Below are 24,436 nucleotides of genomic sequence, written 5' to 3' on the forward strand. Positions count from 1 at the left end.
GGGGCTCCGGGTAATTTGAGCCAGGTGGAATGTATATACTCAAAAAAAATAATGTTGAACCCCACATTTTGCTCATAATATACACTGGACTGCGTTATTACAACCATAAATTGTAACTTTGGTGGTACAGTAGCCGTTATAACCACAGCAACCTCACAGTAAAACACTTTATCTCAGCTAGAAACTGAGATAATCCAGCTAAAGTTAGCAGGCGCTAGCACACCCCCTCGTTCATCAGTAACTCTCAAAAATGGATTATAACACTGTCCTCAACAAAGCTTGGGTTTCACCGACACAAAGTGTAACTTCAGTAATTGAATCCACACAGCAACCAGCAAAATGCACGTATTACCACAATAGAAAAAGTGAGCAAATCCGGCTAAAGTTAGCAACCTGGCTCACTGCTCAGTAACTCTCAAAAACTGATTATAACACTTTCATCAACTAAACTATCACTAACGAGTGATATATATAATATCATTTATATATATATATATATATATATATATATATATATGATTAGTGTAGTATAATCAGATACTTCTACTTTATAAATTTTGTACTTTGTAATACAATATATGTATACTATAGATCATATTTTTCTGCTTAGATTTCATTAGTGACTATTGACACGATCTGTTTGTTTGTATTGGTGACATTTATTTTTATTTTACATATTATTAATAATTTAGGCACAATTTTAATGCATTTTTAGAGTTCAGTCTTTTTATTTTAAATTTAATTAATCCAGGAAAATCATTAAGAACAAATTCTCATTTACAAAAGCAGCCTGGCGAGCAGCAAGTGAGTCTTTAAAGTCTTTTAGAAGAATGGCTGAAGACTTTACCTTTTATTTCACAAGAAGTGTATGAGCAAAGGGGGTGGCACGGTGTTGCAGCAGGTAGTGTCGCAGACACACAGCTCCAGGGGCCTGGAGGTTGTGGGTTCGATTCCCGCTCCGGGTGACTGTCTGTGAGGAGTTGGTGTGTTCTCCCCGTGTCTGCGTGGGATTCGTTTGGGTGCTCCGGTTTCCTCCCACAGTCCAAAAACACGGGTGTATTCCCGCCTTGCGCCCAATGATTCCAGGTAGGCTCTGGACCCACCGCGACCCTGAACTGGATAAGCGCTTACAGATAATGAATGAATGAATGAATGAATGAATGTATGAGCAAAGGGAACAAGTCCAACAACTACTCTGAAAGACGGCGGTTGTGAAGGAGCATTTGTGAAACCATACGGCATAACAATCTCTTTCTACACATCTCATGTCTGCTTCATGGAGAGAAGCTGTTCTAACACTTCCACTCTTCGCAGCCACCTTGAGAACTTCCAGCAACCCTCCCCCAACAAACCCCAGAGCTGGCCCCACAGAGAGCATCCTTCAGGTGCTTGCAAAGTGTAGAGGGACCAGGGGATCTTCCTGGACAAACCGCATACCTGCCCCACAAAGAGGAAATGCAGGCATGCCAACTTCATTGCCTGCCTTGTGGAGAGAAGCCAAGGGCATGCCCTTGCACCACCACCCTGTGGAGAAAGTCTAGGGGTCTTTCTGGTGTCCTTCTTATCAAGGAGTGCTTTTGTACTAGCCTTCAGATGCCCGGTGAAGGATGAAGGAGGTACGTGGTCAAAGCCCTTGGGACCCAGATGCAGGGTGCTCCCTAAACCCAAGAACCAAGCTGTGAGCCACACAGACTGAGGCAGGGCTGTGGCCACATGCTTCTCCACACTTGGATTCAGTGAGTAAGCTACTGGCATGCTCTCAATGAGAAACACCTGGCAATGGCATGCAAACCTTACTTGTGTGCTTAGATAAATGCCCAGAAGTGCAAATCACCCCTGCCTCCAGAGTTCTCATTCAAGAGGGTTTAATGAATTCACCTTCTGTAACCACTTCATCTGGATCTGGGTTGAGGTGGGTCCCACCTAGAATCAGTCACTGATCTCAAGGCAGGGACACACTCAGGGACACACTCATCCTGTCATATCCACAATCCACCTTCCAGCATGTGTTTCTGTGGAAGGAAACCCATGCAGACACAGGGAGAATGCAACAGTCCTCACAGATGTTGACCCGAGGCACAGACTGAACCCACAACCCCAGGACCCCTGGAGCTGTGTGAAAAGGGACACCACGGGCCGTCCTGAGCTAAGTTCACTTTTCCTAGTAGCAGCTGTAGAGTGATTCTCGAACTATCCAGAGCTGTTTGTTTCAACAGGGAACACAAACACTATCATAATCAACAGTGTGTTTCTTTGTCCTGGATTGAATTTGATTCCTTTGGCCACTCATCCTCCTCCTCAGAGTAGCTGAGCTGAGTGGATGGAAGACCTGTTTATTGTGAGGAAGACCACCAAGACAATACACAGGAAATGGTTACTCTCCTACCCAAAGGCTTGTCACCAGCCCAAGCACTGGTCCAACTCCTCTGATCCTGAAATGATGATGGAGAGGTGGTGAGCCAGAGCTGTGGAAAGGGAGGCAACTTGGCTGGCAAAGTTCTGAACGAGAGCATGGTGAGTGAAAGAAGGAGAAGCCAGAGAAACTTCAGCCCAGGACCAGTGCTCCTGACTGGGCTTGAGTTTCAGGACAACACCCGTCATTCCAACTCCTCTGGAGAGCTGGAGAATCAGGGGCTTTCAAAGCCATAAAAATGTGAAGCAGTGAAAAGCGCACTGCCTTGAGCATTGTTTGGCCAGATGGGGGAACGGCCAAGAGAATCAAATGCAATCCAGTACAAAGAAACACAGTGGAGCTAATTATGCTTTTGCTTGCGTTTCCCACTTAAACCAACAGCACGGGAAGACCCAGGCTTTTCATAAACCTGCTAACATAAATCCATGTTGTTTATATGTGTGTCCCCAAGCTGGAGTATCAACTAAACTGTCTTGTGAGTTTGTATCTTGAGAGTGCATTGTCTCTGGCACAGAGAGGACAGAAGTAAGTCCTTTATTTAAGTAGCAGTAGAAATAATCTTGTACAAAAGTACCCTCAAAAGTTTGTATTCGATCATTATTTCTACAAGTGAACAGAGTTCTGGGGTCTTAATGTAATGTGTGTGACATACTTTGGTCAAAATAGCATTAGACAGCATTCTCTCTGTCTAAACAGCCCTGTTCAGAACGACTGGTCTCAGCACCTGTTCCTTTAAAACGAGACTGAGCCACAGTTTAGTTCCGCGCGAGAGCCCAGGAGTGAGGAGCGAGAAGCTCTGGATTTTAGCTGTTTTTGCTCAGTTCCCTTTCTTCTCCATTCTTGTTTTCCCCAAACATTATGTTTGTTTCCCTCCATTTTACTTTGCCTCGGTGCTTTCACATAAATGTAGGTCCACTGCTGTGATTGGAGAGACTCAATAGGGAGAAGGACAATTCTAAAGTCTCTGCACTTTACATAAAAAGAAGCACAAAATCTGAACTCATTTTATCCCACGTTTTCAGACAAAGAAACTGACTGGGGGGTCTTTTTTCAGTCATTTTTCAGTCAAATTTTCCTAGAGCTTTTTGGCATTGCATCCAGCAGCAGTGCTAACAACTCAGGAAACAACAAAGTGTGAGATGTGTGCATTTGTGTGACTTAAAAATATTATTCATTTTTAAGTTTAAATATTATTTTTTAAATAATATAAATTTTCAAATGTAAAATGAGTAAGACATTTCCATTGAAAACATAAGTAGAATTAAAAAATTCATTTTAAGTTGCCCTTCTTACTCATTTCTAATTTTGTGGCTGGAATCCTGCAGTGCGTTTATCTGCTCAGAGCACATGCGTCACTATCCTTGTTCGGTGGCACTGTGTGTGACCAAGGGGGGTGGGGGGTGGGGGGGGGGGTCTGAAATAACTATGAGGTGGGATGGGCAATGACTAATTTTATATATAATGATTATCATTAATAACATTTGTAATCATAATGAATATAAATAAAATGCATTGACATTAAATGTGGTGTAGATGTGTTAGTGTTATTACAGATCTTTGTAATCAGTTAAAAATTTTACTAGCTACTTTATGAATTTTTGTTTATTCATCAAAATGAGCATGTTCACCACATCCATCCATCCATCCATTATCTGTAAGCGCTTATCCAATTCAGGGTCACGGGGGGTCCAGAGCCTACCTGGAATCATTGGGCGCAAGGTGGGAATACACCCTGGAGGGGGGAATGCACTCTGGAGGGGGCGCCAGTCCTTCACAGGGCAACACACACTCACACACTCACACCTACGGTCACTTTTTGAGTTGCCAATCCACCTACCAACGTGTGTTTTGGACTGTGGGAGGAAACCGGAGCACCCGGAGGAAACCCACGCAGACACAGGGAGAACACACCACACTCCTCACAGACAGTCACCCGGAGGAAACCCACGCGGACACAGGGAGAACACACCACACTCCTCACAGACAGTCACCCGGAGGAAACCCACGCGGACACAGGGAGAACACACCACACTCCTCACAGACAGTCACCCGGAGCGGGAATTGAACTCACAACCTCCAGGTCCCTAGAGCTGCTGCACCACCGTGTCGCCTCATGCGCACCACAGGAATACAAAAATAAACTAGCATTAATGTCACATTTGGTCAGATTATCATCACTTCCACATATTTCTAGATTCAGTCATTTGAATGCCTGCCTCCTACCCACCTCCAGAACTTACACAGTGCACTTTCTGCTGTGTTGAGCCTGGAGCGGCAATGACAGAGGCACTATTCTCTCTGTTCCAGGTCAGTGGTGCATCGTAATGATACGGAAGCAGTAATTTTGCGGTAAAAATGCTATCCAGTGCTGCTTCAACCAGTGTGTACGCTCACTGTAAAGTGTGACGAGTACGAAGTCCCACCCTCGCTCTGGCCTGACTTTAGCTGCAGACGTCTGACAGGTCTTAAACAAGGTCAGCTGAGACATGTTGCACGTCTGCCTTCTCTTAGCTAGCTTTGGCTGCCAGAGTGGTGTCATGCAGTGCATAGCGATGTGATGGATGAGGGAGATAATGTATATTAAGTATGTCCTTCTTTTTTGGAAGGAAAAATGAAGGGAAAAGTGAGGGACAGAGGAGAAAAAGAAGAAGAAAAGAAGACGAGTGTTTGAAACGCAGCCCAACAGGATGAGAGCAGTTCCTGCAGAGCATCAACGCCATCCTTCTAGAAATGGACCATGTCATTGTGGCAGTAAAACGCATGGACAGACAGAGAGAGAGAGAGAGAGAGAGAGAGAGAGAGAGAGAGAGAGAGAGAGAGAGAGAGAGAGAGAGAGGATGGAGCTGTCTTTTACCATTCATTAGTGATTCCACTTCCATGGGCGTCTCTCTGGAGCCAGGCTGAAAGCTCCAGCCTTCTGAGGCCAGGACTGGCAAAGGTCTCCCTCCGGCTTTGTTCTCCAGTCTGATCCTTTCTGCTTCCCATCACAGCAACATGCAGCAAACGGACGAAAACAGAGCGACTGGTCTTAGCCACAAACACTCTGCCCACAGGTAGACGGAGAATCTGATACTTTCAGAGTGTTAATCAGGCCTCACTGTCTAGGACTCTGCTAGTTGCATTCTGGTCTCAAAGTCTGCGCATACACACGTCCGTGCACTGGCTCTGGTACTGGTCCGACACAGCGGATTAGTCCTTTTACATGTGAGTCAAGTAGTAGGTGGTTCTTGACCAGGTTAAGTGAATGAATCTATTCAGTGCATGTGTACATTCAGTTGGGGATCTGGAGCCCACCAGTCCACACACTGTGAAACAAGACCACTAAGTCAAATCTAAGTCTAAAATGCGTCCTTCTGATTTTGTTCTGCTTCTTACATCGAGTGCTCCAATCACAGTGCTGGACCCACGTTGACGTGATGTCAAGATGAGGTTAAACAAAGCAAAACAAACACAACAAGCTTGGAGAGATAAGAGCACGGATGAAATATTCTGCTCCTCGCTTCTCACCCCTGGGCTCTCACACCAAATTCTCATTTACAGGAACAGGAGCTGTAACTGGTCGTTCTGAACAGGGCTAATTAGACAGGGGGTATGTGTAGGGGGGCTGTGGGGGTTTTGATCCCTGTGAGATTTTGACCAAAGCAGATCTCAGATGTTTCTCAGATGATCCCAGAACTGTGTTCACTTGTGTTTAGTACACCGTACCTTAAATGGTTTTAAAAAGACCACTTGTTTGTCCAGGATCTTTTATTTTTTTACCATGTTTGCTCCCTCTTTGCTGCTGTTACATCTTAAAAGTGACACATTTTGGTCAAGATTTGATTGCAGTCACATTAGAACATCGCTGAAGTCAAGCACGGATGCTTACAGATCACAAACAACACTCCAACTCATCCCAAAGTTACTGAATGGTGCTCCATCACTTTTCACAGCCCAGAATTGAGAGGATATATAAACCCCTCTCCATAGTGAACCTCTTTATTGGCCAATCATCTCTGTGGATAGTAGTGCTGGGGACGTCTGGGCCCACTTTCTGACCTTCACAGTGTTATGGGACACCATCTAATGACCTCTCTGGAGTCACCTGATCTGCTGATGGCTCTCAGCTCAGTGGAGGTATTTCAAGCCCTCATCGTATGGAACTCTCCACATGTGTATGATTATAATACCAGTTTCATTAATGTTGTTTCTATGTGAAGGTCAAATGGCCATGGTGCAGGTCGTGGCTGAGAATCTCAGGGGGGAAAACCCCTGGATCCAGGATGGTGATGCAGCTTTACTAGAACTTTCCCACAGCTGAGCTCATTTGGATTTACGTTGGCTAATGCTCACAGCCTCCAAGAAATCGCAAGGAAACACTTGTGGTCATTTTGGACATTTTAACACCACCTCATAAAAGTACCATCCCCTTCCAGTGCAGCCGGGGAAATACCCGCAGCTCACCACACACCAGCACACACTGAGTCAGGGAGCAGGAAGGAACGCCAAGCTGGGAAAATCGATTTGGAGTAGAGGCTGTTCCTGTTCTTTGGGATCCTATGGGACTGAAAAGGCCAGGAAAAGCAGCAGAGGTGCTGGCGTTTTCAGTAGAAGACTCCCTGTTAATGTGCACCTGCTTTGGAACACTGTTTAAAAGGGGTCATGTTCTCCACCTTTTCCTCACGTGAACACAGTTCTGGATCTAAATAATATGTCTGTGACTTGCTTAAATCACAATACCACAAGGATCAAACACCACACCACAGCAGTGTTCTCCACCACAGCCCTGTTCAGAACGACCGGTTTCAGCATCTGTTTCTTTAAATAAGAATGAGCCACAGTTCAGTTCAACGCGAGAGCCCAGGAGTGAGGAGCGAGGAACAAAAGCTCTGGTTTTTCTCTCCTTTCTCATTTTTATTGCCATAATTAATTATTTCCCTGGGTTCATTGTGTTGGTTTTGTTCTGTTTAATCTTGTCTTTGAACGCACATAAACACTCAGTTTCAGTGCTGTGATTGGAGATAATCGGATGAGGAGGCGGGGCTATTCCGAAGTCTCAGCACCCTATAGGGTGTACGTAAGAGCCACAGTGACTCATTTCATCTCATATTGGAAAAACATGTATCTCCATTTTTTGTGTGCTTTTAGTTTACTACATCATTTGAATCATGATGAATGGACCAAATTACTTCAATTGGATTTGGAATAGGGAATTTTCCTTCCCTGTAAAATCACTCTTTTATATACACACAGCTCCACCACTGCTAGTTCACTGGGGCAGTGGAACTGTGTTCCCTGGAGTGAAGAAGCTCCATCCAATACCTTTGGAATGAGCTGGAGTGGCAGAAAAATCCTCCAGCATCAACAACACCAATGGTATGGCTGCCATCAAAACCTCACAGCAATGTCCTGAAGTCTAACCAGAAAAGTTACTACAACGAAGAGAAACGAGCAGGTGTCCATCCAACCTTTGGAACGCCTCAGAGAAGAGAAGCTCCAGAACATTCACCCACAAGAATCAACTGCCTGACCAAAAGAATTCAGCCCAAAGGAATGGGGTGGTCAGCCCACAGAGCCCAGAACAACATCATTTAATCTGACCGCTGAAGCATTAGATCAACATTAGGTCAACACGGCTTTCAGTACCACCATCATGAACTCGTCAAACTGACAGATCACTGTTGTTCCACCTTAAAAGAATGAGGCACGCGGTGGAGAAGCTTACTGTGTATCGTCCTGTGGTCAGAGTCTGCAGAGGATGCAGTGGTCTGCTGCGTGTCCACACATCTGGAGTTAGAAACAGATACTATGATAAGTACGGTTCTGAAGAAGCTAAAAATAGAAGGCAATAGGTCTGGCATCTATCAGTGATGTTCTCCTCAGCGCTGAAGGTCAGTGAACACACCTATTACAACAGAATATGCAAGAGTCCAGGTCAGCACCAGACTGACCAGATCTGTCAGACTAATATGGATCAGACACAGCAGTGCTGCTGAAGATTTTTAACCCTGTGCCCGCTCACTGTCCACTCTGTTAGACACCCCTACCTCGTTGGTCCACCTTGTAGATGTAATGTTACAGTGTGTGTTGGTCATCCTCTAGTCCTTTATCAGTGGACACAGGACGATGTCGAGTGGATAACTTTGATTGATGGATCACTGTCCAGCAGTGACACTGAGGGCTTTAAAAACTCCAACAGCACCGCTGCGTCTGATCCATTCGCACCAGCACAACACACACTAACACACCGCCACCACGTCAGGGTCACTGCAGGACTCCGAATGATCCGCCACCAAAATCATACCTGCTCTGTGGGGGTCCACACCATTGAAGAACAGGTTGGGATGAGGAGGGCGTGGGTAAAGTATGCAGAGCAACAAGTGGATAAGAGTCTGTAATTTACATTTACAATTTACAAGTGCTCCTTTATGGTCAGTGGAACAGTGAAACAAGGAGGTAACAACCATAATGTTATGGTTGAGTGGTGTTTAACTGACATTCATACGATATGTAGCAAATGAAGCTAGCATTAGCACAACGTTTACTAAAAGTAACTGACATTTGTAAAATGTATACTAACTGTAACATTAAACCTAACCCTAACATAACTACAAACTGTACTCCAAAAGATTAGAAACAGTTTTGTGTTTGTGTAACACTGTTTCTGTAGCTCTTCTTCAGGTCAATCACAGAGGGTTTGAGTGTATGTAGTAAAACAGCGCCACCAGTGGATGTAGTGGACACTTAGTGAATATGAATGTAAAATAACTCCGGTAGCATTATATGGCCGCTGTCCAATTAAAAACATGTGTCTCCAATTGTGTATTTTTTAGCTCACTATCATTTGAATATAGCAGCTGTCCTTTAAATTTGTTGAAAATTTCACGATGAATCGACCAATAGAAACGCTCCAAAATGACTTGGAATTACATTGACTTCCTTTAAAAGTTGAGAAGGTTTTTATTCACTTCTCATTTAAAGTTACTATTTTGTGAGATGCATTTGTATTAGAGAAATGATCCTCCATAGAGGTGTCTGTAGGCTTATGTCAGCTGTTGTGAAAGACCTGATTTGTTGCTGGTGAGAAATCCTCTGGAACTGGACTGTCCTGTTGTTTTAAACTGAGCAGACGTTGTTCAAATATCCCAGAGGTTTGCGAACCCTCTGAGTAACCCCCACGGAGAGCTGCCCTTGTTAAACACCAGAGGAAAAAAAGCGCATGTTTGCATTCGGCATTGAGCGTGAGGGCTCTCCATCTCTGTTTTATTTCGCACACTGCGTAAAATGTCCCTTCGCTGTAATTCAGAGGCGTTTGGCCACAGTAAAACTGGCTACTCCGATCCGAGGAAATGTTCCATGTTTTTTTGGGGGGTTGTTTTTTTTCCCTGCCGCCCCCGGCCAGTTCACACTGCTCCAGAAAACGAGGGGAGAATTTGTTCTTGAAAGAACAGTTGGGCGAGAAATCTCATTTACTCAATGTTGCCCCTAGTCCAAATGGGGTCGCAGGGCCAACACGCGTTGGGGGTCTGGAGTTCAGCTGCACTACAACATCACTCCCGCTCTCAGCGCCTGGGTGGGTACGTCCACTTGTAGCCCACATCTGGCACTGCGCGTGGTGCAGCTGACCTCAGAACTGTCCCATTGTATCAGTCTGTACTTCTCTGTGGAGATACGCTGCCAGTCAAAAGTTTGGACACACCACAGATTAATACTGAAGACATTCAAACTATAAATGAACCTAGATGGAGTTATTTACTAAACTTCATCATCATCATCATCATCATGTTTTCCACTTTATCCATCTCAGGGTCGCAGGGGAGCGCCTGGGGATCCCCAGGAGGAGCTGGTGGAGGCTGTGGTGGACAGAGATTCCTGGGCTTCTTTGCTCCCCCTATTCCACAGCGACCCTAAGCTTAAGCTTAAAGAAAAGGATGATATTTACTAGATGATTTCACACCGTGCTGAGCACCTGAGTTTTAAAAAGCTATTAATCTGTGCTCTATTCGTTTATTTGCTTCTAAAATAGACAAATAAAACTCACCTAATATTAGAATATAAAAACTTAACACTATTACAGTACGTAGTGACAGTGTGTGTAAATATGTTGATTTAACCCTTTCAAAATCTCTCCTGGTTTCAGCCCTGTATTTTTCAAGTTATCAGCCAACACCTAGCTTCACTGGTTTAATACATTCTTCATTATGTTAAAGAGTGCTGTTTATTTAATAAATCCCTACGATCAAAGAGAACATCTGAAAACAAACTCACACTCACTCACATCTACAACTTTTTACTGCATTTATGTTTTTGTATTTATTGCAATTGTATATAATTTTAGTGTGTGTGAGTGAATGTGTGAGTGTGTGTCACCCTGCAAAGGACTGGCTCCCCCTCCAGTCTGTGTTCCCACCTTGAACCAAGTGATTCTGGGTAGGCTCCGGACCCAACGCGACCCTGAACTTGATAAGCGGTTACAGACAATGAATGTATATAATTTTAAGCAAGCACCAAACTTATTGAAAAGACACATTATTTGAAATAATAATCATAAACTAAGTGCCTAAGCTGTTTTTTCACAGAGCTGCATGTATTCCTCCATAATTTAGCTGTCTTCAGTATTAATCTACAGTGTAGAAATGAATAAAAACGAGTTAATTAAAATGAATGAAGACACATAGCGGACGCAGCTAATATTCTGAAACCAATATAAGGTGCTGTACTCTCTGAGTGTCTGGGTGCAGGTTTTCTGTTAGCTTCACTGCTTCTAACTTCATTTAGAGTAAAAGAGAACTGGACTTTCAAACGGTCAACATTAAGAGTGCTGTTTTATTTTTTATATCGCAGCTGGACGGTGTTCAGCCGTGAAGCAGTGGTGTAGAAATGTGCCCGCGATGATTCTGGAGCCGTCCCAGCGCACCTGCAAGCTCCCTGTGGATCCCCCCCTCCTCTCTCCCTCCCTCCCTCCCTCTCTTTCTTTCATTCTCTCACTCCTTAAAGCGCAATGAGGTCATTAACTGGACAGGTTTGCCTTGTTAAAAGTCGAGCCGCCTGGTTACCGCCGAGGAGCATCACGCTGCGAGAGGATGCGCAACACAAGCGCTCTTTAGTTGGCAGGCAGACCCTGGAACACCGTTCCCTCCGAGGCATGGCTGCTAAAAGTTCAGCTCCGAGTTGTTGCAACAACCCTCCAAAGCAAGCTGTAATGGCCACGTTTATTGCAATGCAAAACAGATGTCGGATAATTAAAGATATCATAAAAAATTACGCCTCTTGGCCAGGCCCTGTTTGCCATGGCAATCTGACATGGCACTGACAGAGCTATTTACTGCATGACGTAAAAATACATCAGTAGCAGGGCCCTCATCTATTACCATAATAATGAGAGGCTTTTAAAAGCAAGAATAGCTTTATGAAATCGCACAGTTGAACGACTCGAGCCAAAGCATCGCTCACAAAGTGAAGTTGCAGGCGGTTGGCTTTGTCGACTGTGTAATGAAAGAATCCCAGAGATGTGTGGGCATGGGGAAGGGTCAGGGCTGTAGACACTGGACGAAGGCCAGCGAGGTCTTTCTGAGAGGTCTGATTTTTAGCAGCTAGGATCCTGGGAATATACAGCCTGACCTCAAGGTGAATTCATATTTCACAAAAAGACCATCCTCAGAATCCCTACTAAATGTGTACTAAATATATTTAGTGTGAATTTCTGGCAACCCAGCATGAATAATCAGCCTTTAAACTTCCCCTGCTCTAAACCTAATACTAACCCTAAACCATAAACCTAACTGTAAGCTCCAAAAGGTTAGAGATGACAACATTTTGTTTGTGTAATGTTATAGCAGCACTGATTTTGTAGCTCTTTTTCAGGAACAGAACTGAGAGTTTGGCCCAATCCCTTTTCACTATTTTGCCTAGAGGTAAGGAGTCTCAATCCTTGGTAGGACAAAGGGGTAGGGTGAAGTGTTAGGGCTACATGGCCCTTCAAATCAGATATACAGAGGCACACTTCAAACATAGTGTTATGAGTAGAGTGTTTCTTGAATGCTTTGAGAATCACTGGCAAGATGTCTGCACTAGCAACAATATAAACCTTTAAAAATAACAATAGGCATTGTATTATTTGGGTTTTATCTTGTTTCAATGTATTATGACCCTTCCTAAGAAGTTTTATTAATAGTAGGCTGATGTCTCAGTAGTTAGTAGCTAATACATGTCCAGTTCCACCTTAAATTCATTCATTCATTCATTATCTGTAAGCGCTTATCCAGTTCAGGGTCGCGGTGGGTCCAGAGCCTACCTGGAATCATTGGACGCAAGGCAGGAATGCACTCTGGAGGGGGCACCAGTCCTTCACAGGGCAACACACACACACACACATATACATTCACTCACACACTCACACCTATGGTTGTGACTTTTGAGTCGCCAATCCACCTACCAACGTTTTTGGACTGTGGGGGGAAACTGGAGCACCCGGAGGAAACCCATGTGGACACAGGGAGAACACACCACACTCCTTACAGACAGTCACCTGGAGGAAACCCAGGCAGACACAGAGAGAACACACCACACTCCTCACAGACAGTCACCTGGAGGAAACCCACGCAGACACAGGGAGAACACACCACACTCCTTACAGACAGTCACCCGGAGGAAACCCACGCAGACACAGGGAGAACACACCAAACATCTCACAGACAGTCATACGGAGGAAACCCACACAGACACAAGGAGAACACACCAACTCCTCACAGACAGTCACCTGGAGGAAACCCACGCAGACACAGGGAGAACACACCACACTCCTCACAGGCAGTCACCCGGAGGAAACCCACGCAGACACAGGGAGAACACACCACACTCCTCACAGACAGTCACCCGGAGGAAACCCACGCAGACACAGGGAGAACACACCACACTCCTCACAGACAGTCACCTGGAGGAAACCCACGCAGACACAGGGAGAACACACCACACTCCTCACAGACGGTCACCCGGAGGAAACCCACACAGACACAGGGAGAACACACCACACTCCTCACAGACAGTCACCCAGAGAGGGGATAAAACCCACAACCTCCATGTCCCTGGAGCTGTGTGACTGTGACACCTACCTGCTGCGCCACCATGCCGCCCCTCCACCTTAAATGGTAAAGCAATTATATGCTACCACCAGTATAAATATTCACCTTTGAGGTCAGTGTTACTGCTGGATGGTGACACACATCACAAGGGGTTTGTGAGCTTAAGGAGGGTCCACAGAGTGGAGGTGGTAGAGTTGGAAGGTCTGTTGGGGCCTTCAGTTAATCATTCCATATCTAAACAGCACTTGTCTAACTCAGCCACTGAAGGCCTCCCTCCTTTCTGTGTGTGTGTGTGTGTGTGTATGTTGAGAGAGAGAGAGGAGATTGCTTTTGCAAAGTACAAAAGGCTAAACCTTTATTCCTCTTTCAGAGTCTCCTGTGTTTCACCACAAACACACACTGTTCTCAGCACTGAGAGAGGAAGAGTTAGCTCAGTTTACAGAGTGTTTACACTAATGTGGCCACTGAGGTCCAGTGGCAGAGGTCAAAACATTGAGGAATTTATGTTTTTCTGAGTGTAACTGAATTCTAAAGATGGTTCTTTAAGGTTATTCGATGAAAGAGAGGAGTGCGATTTTGAACCATGGGTTGTATACAGAACCATTTGGAAGCTGAATGGTTCACTGCGTGCTGAAATGGTTCATCTGATTAATAGAGAAAGTGTTGTGTATATGACTCAATATACAAGCATTTCTCTCCAAAGGTCTCCAAGAACTCAGAGATTCTTCTGTTGCTACAGGCTGGATTTCATAACAATGGAAGATCCCATGTTGGTGCTGCATAGATCTGTTTTCGAAAGGTTTTCTTCTATCAACTCTCATACACCAAAGGGAGAGTAGAGGCACATTTGAAGATACAACAGTGGCGTTAAAGTCCAGTTGTGTTCCCTAAAGTTACATTACATACTCTTCTCTAAAAGGGCAGGTGAATATTTGTGGGATTTAATTATAGAACGCTGTAAAATAAAAGAATATAATATGGGCCATAGATTAATACGCAATTCTAACAGAATGAGGTACAGTTTAAGTTCAGAATATGAACCGTTGAGGGCGTCACCACAGCGACAGTTTTTCTGACAGAGTATCAGTAAGTAAAATGCTTTGCTCCTTTCTTATTGATTCCTGCTGTTTAGATTCATTTGGTTTCTGTTTTTGCAGTTTCTGGAGCTTTAATGTTTTATTTTCAGCCCACAATTATCCAGAGCTGAGTTGAAGAGAACTTCAGTTTCTGTCCTGATAGACTCTGGACTTGTTCCCACTGACCACAAAACAAATTACTTAGGAGTTTAGGGGAAGACATTGTGAAAAATCAGGGTGGCATGGTAGTACAACAGTCACACAGCTCCAGGGACCTGGAGGTTGTGGGTTCGAGTCCCTGTTCGAGTACTGGGTTCAAGTCCCTCTCCGGGTGACTGTCTGTGAGGAGTGTGGTGTGTTCTCTCTGTGTCTGCGTGGGTTTCCTCCGGGTGACTGTCTGTGAGGAGTGTGGTGTGTTCTCTCTGTGTCTGCGTGGGTTTCCTCCGGGTGACTGTCTGTGAGGAGTGTGGTGTGTTCTCTCTGTGTCTGCGTGGGTTTCCTCCTGGTGACTCTCTGTGAGGATTGTGGTGTGTTCTCCCTGTGTCTGCGTGGGTTTCCTCCTGGTGACTGTCTGTGAGGAGTGTGGTGTGTTCTCCCTGTGTCTGCGTGGGTTTCCTCCGGGTGACTGCCTGTGAAGAGTGTGGTGTGTTCTCCCTGTGTCTGCATGGCTTTCCTCCGGGTGACTGTCTGTGAGGAGTGTGGTGTGTTCTCCCTGTGTCTGCGTGGGTTTCCTCCGGGTGACTGTGAGGAGTGTGGTGTGTTCTCCCTGTGTCTGCGTGGGTTTCCTCTGGGTGACTGTCTGTGAGGAGTGTGGTGTGTTCTCTCTGTGTCTGCGTGGGTTTCCTCCGGGTGACTGTCTGTGAGGAGTGTGGTGTGTTCTCTCTGTGTCTGCAAGACTTTCCTCCGGGTGACTGTCTGTGAGGAGTGTGGTGTGTTCTCTCTGTGTCTGCGTGGGTTTCCTCTGGGTGCTCCGGTTTCCTCCCACAGTCCAAAAACACACATTGGTGTGGATTGGCGACTCAAAAGTGTCCATAGGTGTGAGTGCGTGAGTGAATGTGTGAGTGTGTGTCACCCTGTAACAGACTGGCGCCCCCTCCAGGGTGTGTTCCCTGTTTCAGGCAGTAAATGAATGAATGAAATATCACAAAACACTTATTCAGAGAATGTTCACACATATATGTAGAGTATCAACGATTACACTGTTGGACCCGGTTTTATGTGAGAGGGCAAAGACGAGGTTAACAGGGTAAAACAGAAATGATGAGCGCTGAGAAATAACAGTATTATTAAAGAATTAGAACCCAGAGAAAATGAGTGAAAACCTGAGCATCCTCAGAACCGCGATTCTCTCAACGTAGCGCACTACATGCAGCATAAAATAGTACTACATCATAATTGGAAGGGCACTCAGTAGTGTAGTAAGTAAAGTGCTGGTGGGTTTCTACACTACATTACGACTCCTTTTTCACGTTTTCGGTTCCAGTCGCTAGGCAAACATTGCAGACGTAAGCAAATAAAATAAATCTTGATTTAAGACACAAATAATTGTTAGTAACATAAAGTAATGTAGGAATGAATCTGTTTATTCAGGCACATGGCCCTCTACAAAATAAAGTAGTATTTTGACTTGTTGTTCTTCTACTTCTACTCGAGTTGTTTTAAGTTGGAAGCTAAAAGTTGGCTTTTAACTTTTTTTGAGTCATTTTTTAACTTGAGTATGGACTTTGGACATTTAACACCACTCTGCCCCTTGGTCCCTTGAATAAATCACTACTAATATACCCCAAGGGTCCATATGTGGGTCCACTCACCCACTTTCGTAGTCTGATGTTAGTTACCGCGTAATCCTGAATAATAAGCCTGGGGTTTAAGGGGTTAAAATGTCCGAGGTTGAGAAGAGGAGAATGGACAGATGGATCCAAGGTGGCAGATCTGGAATGCATCATCCTGAGAGACTCTGTTGCGGAGTGGGAGCACTTTCTAACCTGCTGGGAAAGGTCTCGAGAAGGTGATTCATTCAGGGAACTAATGGGCAGTGCTTGACTCGGCCGGGTGCAGAACGGGCGGCTGATAAGACGCAGCGGAGGCACTTTACTCTGGAAAATTTAGTGTGAAGAGCTGGAATCCTGCGGTCGCAAAGCCCACGCTATTGGCCATCAAACAGGGAGAACGGCCACTGAGGTCACGACCATCGGGGTCATCAGTAAGACAACAGGAGGGTCCAGAGAGCCATAGATTTCAGGTTAAAGCAATGGCTCATGTGAAAGTCTTAAGGTGTCTGTCATGCTCCTCGTCCACTTAAAAGACATGCGATGAAACACAGAGCTCTTTTAAATAAAGAGTGGGTCGGTTTCATTTGAAGGATCAGAAATGAATAGATACACACTGTGTGTGAATGACAGGTTGATTACGTGAGAAGTGTGTCCACGTGTGAGTGAATGAGTGACTGGGTGGGTTTGTGATGCCCTGTGATGGACTGGTGCCCTGTCCAGGGTGTTCTTGCCTTGTACCCAATGATTCCAGCTGGGCTCCAGACCCACCACGACCCTGAAGAGGATGTAGTGGTTATAGAAAGTGAATAAATGACTGAATGAATAACCCAAACAGGAGCACTCCAGGTATCTGTAACGTTTCCATGTTGTGATTCATTATAATGTCTAGTTATATAAGTAAGCTCCCGTCCATTGGTGGCGCTGTTTCACTAAAACCACACAGAGACGTGTAGGATTAAGGCAGCCATTTCATACCGAGTGGGGCTCAGGAAATAAAAAGCTATTCATGCAGGAACGGTGAACTATATTTTGTACACATTGTAGAAATTCAGGAAACGGTCTTTCAGTTAAATATGTGCTAAATACGTTCACACTGAGACACGGGGGTCAAGGCTCACTTTAATAAAAGCTGCAAATGTTCTCAGAAAAAGGGCCGTCCTCAGAGCCCAGGCCTCGGGAGATAATGATACTATTTAAGAGATTTAATATTCTCCTATTGTAATTGCATTGTGTGTGTGTGGGGGGGGGGGGGGGTGTCAGTGTGTGCGTATAGAGTGTGCATTTTTCTTGTTTGTGTGTGTGTGTGGTAGAGTGTGGATGTATGTGTGTGATTGACAGTGTGGAGTGTCTGTGTATGTCTGCATCAGAGTGTGTGTGTGTGTGGTAAAGTGTGGATGTCTGTGTGTGTTTGACAATGTGGAGTGTTTGTGTATGTCTGCATCAGTAGGTGTGTGTGTGTGTGTGTGTGTGTGTGTGTGTGTGTGCATGTCTGTGAGTTTGTCAGTTTGTGTGTGTGCCTGTGTGTTTGTTAGTGTGTTAGTGTGGTGTGTGTGTGTGTTTTTCTTGTTGGGGTGTGTGTGTGCATACGTCTGCATGTCTGTGTGTTTGACAGTATGGAGTGTGTGTGCGTGCGTGTGTGTGTTTGTGTGCATGCAGGTTTGTATGTGTATGCGTGGTTGTATGCATGTGTGTGTTTTTCTTGTTTGTGTGTGTGTGTGTGTGTGTGTGTGCATAAGTCTGCATGTCTGTGTGTTTGACAGGTTGGAATGTGTGTGTGTGTGTGTGTGTGTGTGTGTGTGCATCAGGGTGTTTGTGTGGTTTTTTTTTGTGTGCGTGCATTTGTGTTTGTTGTGTGTGTGTGTGTGTGCGTTTGTGTGTGTATGTGTGTGCATCAGGGTGTTTGTGTGTTTGTTTGTGTGCCTGCATTTGTGTTGTGTGTGTGTGTGTGTTTGTGTGCATGCAGGTTTGTATGTGTATGCATGGTTGTATGCATGTGTGTGTTTTCTTGTTTGTGTGTGTGTGTGTGTGTCTGCGGTAGAGTGTGTGTGTGTGTGTGTGTGTTTTGATGTTTGGCTGGGACTATTGGCCAGGTGAGGTGTTAATTACCTGTGACTACTCGTCTGAGCTCTGTTCCAGCAGCGTCTGCAGAGTGGCCCCGAAAGAGCGAGGGACCACTGAGACGGGAAGAAGAAAGGATAAAAGTGAACGAACCGAGGAGGAAAAAAAGAGGAATGTGGCGGAGGTAAGTGGTGGGCTTCTGTAGCGGGAGATTACTGCGTTTCCCTGTCCACTCGGTTGGCCGTCCAGTGTGAGGACGAGGGGAAAGTGTTTTCCATGAGTTTGATGAACGCTGCAGACCTCAGCTTTGAGTTGGAGAAGACGGTGCATGTCTTTAACAAATGATGGCCGTTGCATTAATCAGGTGAAAGCCTCTGGGTGGGGTTCCACGCTGCCATTTGTTTCCCCCCAAACAACGTATCCCCACATTGCTCTGGTGTGAATCAATTCACTAATAAACTCCCTGTGCAGAAATGAACATGACAAAATCCTCACCAATCTGGCAACACTACTGTGCGGGACGCTCGCAGGTCGGGAAGAGCCAGAAAGCATTCCCCAGCTGCGGCTAGGAGGGGTCTGTCAGAATATTTCAGAGTTAATGGGGGTGTGCATTCGACTGAGAGCAATACATCGAGTGTGTTTACAGGAGGGTCTGAGAAGGGAATGGTCCAATGGAGCTCGGTTCATTTGTTCTGACGAGTAAGAAAAGTCAAGCATCATCTTCATGAAGAGAATCCACTACACTGCGCCCCGAACCCCCTCGTTAAAGCAGAACAACACACAATATAACAACACACTATGGTTAGCACTGGTTATAATGGCCATTTCTCAACCTGACTGTATCTCATAAAAGAAAATTAGCAGTCAGTAGTTTTCTCTAATTGTTTTAAGCTGAGGGCGGCACGGTGGTGCAGCAGGTAGTGTCACAGTCACACAGCTCCAGGGACCTGGAGGTTGTGGGTTTGATTCCCGCTCCGGATGACTGTCTGTGAGGAGTTTGGTGTGTTCTCCCTGTGTCTGCGTAGGTTTCCTCCGGGTGACTGTCTGTGAGGAGTGTGGTGTGTTCTCCCTGTGTCTGCGTGGGTTTCCTCCGGGTGACTGTCTGTGAGGAGTTGGTGTGTTCTCCCTGTGTCCACATGGGTTTCCTTTGGGTGACTGTCTGTGAGGAGTGTGGTGTGTTCTCTCTGTGTCTGCGTGGGTTTCCTCCTGGTGACTGTCTGTGAGGAGTGTGGTGTGTTCTCTCTGTGTCTGCGTGGGTTTCCTCCGGGTGACTGTCTGTGAGGAGTGTGGTGTGTTCTCCCTGTGTCTGCGTGGGTTTCCTCCGGGTGACTGTCTGTGAGGAGTGTGGTGTGTTCTCTCTGTGTCTGCGTGGGTTTCCTCCGGGTGACTGTCTGTGAGGAGTGTGGAGTGTTCTCCCTGTGTCTGCGTGGGTTTCCTCCGGGTGACTGTCTGTGAGGAGTTTGTGTGTTCTCCCTGTGTCTGTGTGGGTTTCCTTTGGGTGACTGTCTGTGAGGAGTGTGGTGTGTTCTCTCTGTGTCTGCGTGGGTTTCCTCCTGGTGACTGTCTGTGAGGAGTGTGGTGTGTTCTCTCTGTGTCTGCGTGGTTTTCCTCCGGGTGACTGTCTGTGAGGAGTGTGGTGTGTTCTCTCTGTGTCTGTGTGGGTTTCCTCCAGGTGACTGTCTGTGAGGAGTTGGTGTGTTCTCCCTGTGTCTGCGTGGGTTTCCTCCAGGTTGGTAGGTGGATTGGCGACTCAAAAGTGAATGAATGTTTTAAGCTGATGGAAGAGGATTCACAGTCAGTGTTCTCCTCCAAGCTGATAAAAAAAGATTAGCAGTTATGCCTCTGCAGTGACTCAATGCAGGGCCTTTGCTTTCACCTGCGCAAGTGCCCTACTTTGTTATGAGTGTTTATACTTGTTCATTTGTGTCTGCGTCTCTCTGCATTTACATCACCAAAACATGACGGCAGAATCACCTGTACAGTAGTCATAGTGTTATAATCAGTAAAGTGCACTATGTAGGGAGTAGGGTGCTATTTGGAACAGAGTGTCGTGTACATGTGGTGCCAGGAAAGAAACAAATACAATGCCAGCACTTTTTTCCTATCCTACTCCTTATTCTGAGTTTTTACGGGAGGCGTCCATATTTTTACCTTGTTCCACCTTTTTATTGGTTTCCGTGCCATCGTCCAAACTAATGTCTTTGGAAATCTCTCACCACGACTGTGCAGCTCTCTGTAGTGTGTAGAAGAGGAGTTCGTATTTCCAGACTTCCTTGGTTCAACTTGATCCACTTTCTTCCGACTGTGAACCAATCACATCATAATCATCGCGGTCTGCGTTGGCGTGACCAGTAGTTTACGTACATCTTTGAGGGGCCCACAGGCTTACACCACAGGCCTGACACAAAATCATAAACTGGCTTCTAGAGTTCTCCTCCAAGCGTATAAAGCTGTGCAGTCGTTTTGTATCAACATTAACTCTTAAAAATGTGGTGGAGTTTATAGCGTCTCAGGGGAAGCTCATGCTAACCTTTGTGATCCACAGCTAATCATCCAACACCAGTATCTCACCTCCTGTAGCTGCCATCAAATCCTCACAGCAATGTTTTAACATTTAGAGTAAAGTGTAGAGGTTGTTACTAGAGCAGAGGGGGAGTAAACTCCTGATGAATCCCCTTAAATGCAGGTCATTTATTTACAGAGTGCAGTGAAGGAATGGACGTACTGTCAGACAGGCCGAGAGAAATCGAGGGTCCACGGAGCTGTTAAAGACATTAGCAGGTTAGCATATGGGGGCTGGCCATAGTTTAAAAACACACACCGTTTTCTGAGCCCCTATAGAGCCAAGCTGATGTCAGTGGTGTGGTGCTGCAGTAAAAATGAAAAAATAAATAAAAAAAATCAGACACTTCTCCCTCGTTTTTCTCACTCCTGGCACATCGCTCCGAGACCACTGCCCCAGAAAATGCCTCGGAGAACGGCTCTTAATGTCCCGGAGAAGAGAGAAGAGCAGTGGAAAGAGGACAGGGTGGGAAAATAAGATACCACCATCACTGAGATGGACTCTGGACTCTGGAAACTTGAAGACGCAAGCAGCCAGAGGTCACCATCCACTGTAACTTGACATTGGAAATGGACCCAGAGGCTGGACTAAGTCAGACAGAGAGGGAATGTTATGTTTGAAAAATTGGAGCACCAAGGCTACCATTCATTACAAGTAATTAAAGTATACCAATTAGCATCATTAATAATAGCTACAATATTCATTCATTCATTCATTATCTGTAACCCTTATCCAGTTCAGGGTCGCGGTGGGTCTAGAGCCTACCTGGAATCATTGGGCACAAGGCGGGAATACACCCTGGAGGGGGCGCCAGTCCTTCACAGGGCAACACACATTCACTCACACACCCACACCTGCGAACACTTTTGAGTCACCAATCCATCTACGTGTGTTTTTGGACTGTGGGAGGAAACCGGAGCACCCGGAGGAAACCCATGCGGACACGGGGAAAACACACCACACTCCTCACAGGCAGTCACCCGGAGGAAACCCACGCAGACACAGGGAGAACACACCACACTCCTCACAGACAGTCACCCGGAGGAAACCCACACAGACACAGAGAGAACACACCACACTCCTCACAGACAGTCACCCGGAGCAGGAATCGAACCCACAACCTCCAGGCCCCTGGAGCTGTGTGACTGCGACACCTACCTGCTGCACCACCGTGCCGCCCATAGCTACACTAGTCCTGCTAAATAACTTTATCAAGGCTTTTGGTTTTTAGTCTTGCACTGGAAATACAAGGCTAACATCGCTAACAAAGTTAACAAAGTAACATCGTAAACAAGTTAACGTTGATAGCGCCCAGCCTTTATCCAAAACATGTAACAACAGCATTATACCCCTTAGTTTCATTATTTCATTACATCAATAAAACATTGTTAAAACGTTTCAAAAGTGTCATATCCTTCCAGCACCTGTTTCTTTAAATGAGAATGAGCCACAGCTCAAAGAGGAGCGAGGAACAGACGCTCTTCTCCGTTCTCGTTTTCTAGAAACTAATCAGTGGTCTTATTTCTCTTGTGTTTGTTTGTGTCCTTGTCTTTGTGCTATCACGTAAATGCAAATCCAGCGCTGTGATTGGAGAGTCTCAAGCAAGGGGGCGGGACAATTCTAAAGTGGCTGTACTCTACAGAAGATAAAGCAGCACAAGATCAGAACAACATTTCATCCCGTTTTCTGACTTAGACAGATCACAAAAAATGACTGGTTGGTCCTGTTTCACAGTTTGTGGGATGGCAGGCTCTAGATCCCAAACTGAATGTGCACATGCACTGTAAAAGTGATTTGTTTTTCATACTAGGTCCTCTTACGTCATCAATATCGGCTGTGTTTACATAATCAAGCATTGTTTCCTGAAGACGGGTAGCTTTCAAAAATTGTGTTATTGAAATCTGACCAAACGTCTGACTACTCCTTTAAGAGGAGTCTCTGGTTTAAAGCAGAGTTTCTAAGGAGACGGGACAATCAAAGAAGAAAGTGAGATCTATTGGAGGCAGAGAAATAGCAGGATAATGAAATAATGAACCAACGCTGAGGCAGAAAGCAGGAATGCGGAGTCTCGTTAAAAGCCCATTAGCTTAATTCCTCCAGGATCGCCGCTCTCATCCCGGGACGACGCGCCATGTCAGAGGAGGGAAGTGTTGAAGTTTGGACTCGGATGAGGAATCTGCTCTCAGTCTTGGATCCTCAGGGTCTCGAGCCAGTCACTGAAATGACTTAATCAGGTCGGACGTGCAGAGCAGTTAAACGTTGGCAGACGAGCCTCGATCCTGCGGACGTCCAAAGAACCGTGTTCCACTGATTATAATTAACTGAAACCAATCGGTAACACCTGACTCCTCACTGCGATTCCAGGCTACGGTTTCAAACTGTCATACGTCCATTAGATACGGTCATTTGAGCGCATCATCCTTCAAAGGACATTCAAAAACAGAACACTGAACAAGAGCAGCGCTGGAAGCCGCGGTGTACTCTCAGCAAAGAGGGTCCTTTGACTAGAAGAAGCCTTGAAAGAACCCCTTGCAACATGTGGCCAGAGTGAAGAACCTCAGTGCTTTGAGTGTCTGAGGTTCTGTGGAGACCATGGAATAGTTTACGGTGTTAAAAATGATGATTCTACAAAGGTTCTTTATTTAAGGACCCTGAACACTTGAAGGACCTTTTGCATTAAAATGGTTCCTCTGTTGTAAAAGTCTTGACATCGTTTGGGTGCCATATAGAACCCTTTTCTAAAAGGTGCTATACAGTACCATTCAGCACATTCTCAAATCTGAAGAATCATTTCATGATGCAAAGAACCTTCCTTTAATAAAGAGCCCATGTGAAACCATCATTTTTAAGTGTGTATTAACTTTTTGATAAAACAATGGTTAACGTTTAACTCGTCTGTATGTTTTTATTCACGTTTGGAATTACCACAGAAACTCCTTCGTAACTCAAGCTGTTTAGATTTGTAGCACTTTTGTTCTGTGTCTACTTTCATAGAAACTTAGGCTCTTTTGGGTTTGGAGTCAGTTCCACCTCAAATTAATTAAAACATATAAGTTAATGTTACAATAGAGCAACACTCTCTTCTATTCCCATGCTTCCCATTCGTTCAGAGGACTCTCCACAGTGCAAACTCCTTCAGATGCCGTACTCTCAGTCCTGGCTCAGCCAGCGACCAAGAGAGGCAACGTCTGAGCCACTTCAGATCAAGACACTTCCCAGTAAACAATTAGCCGTTGATTCAACGTTGAAATAACGTAATGACTGCCGTCTAATCAACATTCTCTTGCAGTTGAAAATGAAAGTTGAAAAGACGTCCAAACACAGACATTGAAAAGACGACTATTAGACGTATTTTGGACGTCCGTTGACGTTATTAATTGGTCCTGAAATAAATTACTTGTATAAAAAGCGTTTTGGACGTCCACTGACGTTATCGATTAGTCACCACTTAACTAACTTATTAAGATTGATTTTGGACGTCCATTTATGTTTAA

The sequence above is a fragment of the Hoplias malabaricus genome, chromosome 8, assembly GCF_029633855.1.
Source record: "Hoplias malabaricus isolate fHopMal1 chromosome 8, fHopMal1.hap1, whole genome shotgun sequence".
NCBI lineage: Eukaryota > Metazoa > Chordata > Actinopteri > Characiformes > Erythrinidae > Hoplias > Hoplias malabaricus.